Raw genomic sequence first — 2,049 nt, 5'->3', positions numbered from 1 at the left:
AACTTGGACCATGCCGCCCCAAGGGTCAAGGCCTTTGACTCCAACCAAACCATGAAGGCTCAGCAAGACACGGTTGACTTGTCGGATGAGGCTCGGGAGATGGCCCTAGTCCGCTCGGCGAAGTACTAGCAGACCCTTCGCAGGTACCACGAGAGGAAGATCCGGGGAGAACCCTCAAAGTCGGCGACTTGGTGCTGAGGAGAGCGCAGTCGACCAAGGACAAGCATAAGCTCACTCCGCCCTGGGAAGGACAGTACACAATCGTGGAGGTGGTCCGGCCAGGAACTTATCGACTGAAGGACAATGACAGCAACATCCTCACCAACACTTGGAATATTGAGCAGTTATGTTGTTTCTTCCCCTAAATTCAGTTGTTCTACACACTTTTTGTCCACACAACGACTCCTACGGCACCCCGGCCCGAGCACTCTCGGCCCGGATCGCTCGAGGGCCCCATAGGGGTACACGCCACGCGCAGCATTAGCCCTCTTTCTTTTTAAAATGCTTTTTGCCCGAACGAAGAGCAACCCATTCCCCCAGCGCTACCTAAGTGAATTTTGTTGGGCCATCTAACCTACCATGCCCTCATCACAACCTACGGCGAACTAGGAGCTGACACCACTCGGGCCAGCCCCAGGCTACGGTTAGCGAGCTGGTTCAAAAGGGAAAGTGTGAAGACAAAAACCATTCTAGAGAACAAAGGGATACGGGTGGGACATGCTTCTCAAATGTCGTTAAAAGCAAGCATCAGTTAAAGTAATTACGAAAACTTAATGATGTTCACTTGGGGGGGGGGAGGGGGGCTCCTTTTACCCTCCAGCACTAAGCTCCTAAAAACAAAAGCTAATCCTAAAGTTGTCTACTGCGGCACCTCGTCCGCATTGGCTGACGATGTGGGCAAGGGGAGCCGCGTTCCAAGGTCGACCGGAGGATTTCCCTCATCAAGTGTTGAATCGGCTGGGGCAGCGCTCGGCTCGGCTTCTGCAGAATGGACGCCGCCTCCGCCCCGAGTGACCTCCCTCTCCATGCATTGCACCTCCTTCACCCATTTCGATGTGGTTGTCTCCGTAATTGCCGTTGTGAGTAGCTCTAGGCTCTGTTCTAGTTCGCAGCGCTGGTTGGTGGACCACCTGGCGGCGTAACCCCTCCCGACTGCCCTGAAGCCCAGGGACGGGCAATGAGACGCCACCGATGTCAACACTCCCAAGGCGCCGTGAAAGACTCCGTCGGTGATGAGCCCCGCCACCTCGCCTGGGAACTGCAAGAGGTCGGCGATGAGTGCGCTCGACCCCGAGTGAGGTTCAACCACCTCCGTGATCACCGATCACGTTCCACCTCGAAGCTGGCTGAGCTCTTCTTTGAGGACACCATTCCTCTCCAAAGAATCCACCAGCACCTCCACGTTCCGCACCAACAATACTAAGGAACAAGCCAACTCAGATTTGGCGGCACGACATGCGTCTTCCAACTTTTGCAGTTTGCTATTTAGGAGACCGTTCCTCATATCCCAGCTCTAAGTATGAACAAAGCAACGGTCAGAGGCCGCATAACGCAAAACAGGACCAAAGGGATGGGGAAAAGAACCACTTACTGGTCGCGGCCACCTCAATAATCTTGAGCCCCTCTTCCCTCTGGGATAGTGTCACCTCCAGCTCGGCGATGTGCAGTCCCCTAAACTAAACTTGCCCTTCAGCAAAAGCCTGGGTCGCCTGTACCGTGCCTAGAGCTGACCGGGTTGCGGCAAGATCCCACTCGGCAGCGGTCGCGTAGCCACGTTCGTGGAGCACTGATGCCCGAGCAACCTCTAACTCTTGGGTTAGCTCCATGACCCGTCGCCGCGCCTCCACCTCCTGCCTAAGCCGAGCGTGCTCCCCTGGAGGAACCGGGACTTTTCCGACAAAATACTCTCCAAGTTATTCAAAACAAGAAGTCAGAATTGCCAAGTCAGGCTACCTACCAGAAAACCATGAAGGGGTCGTTAAGACTTACCTGAGCAACGTTCAGCAATTCACTGGATACGGTCCGCCGAGCGACCTTGACCCTACGAAG

This window comes from Panicum hallii, chromosome 7 (genome assembly GCF_002211085.1).
Source record: "Panicum hallii strain FIL2 chromosome 7, PHallii_v3.1, whole genome shotgun sequence".
Lineage (NCBI taxonomy): Eukaryota > Viridiplantae > Streptophyta > Magnoliopsida > Poales > Poaceae > Panicum > Panicum hallii.
The sequence above is the reverse complement of the archived record's forward strand: the minus strand, read 5'-3'. Positions refer to the sequence as shown.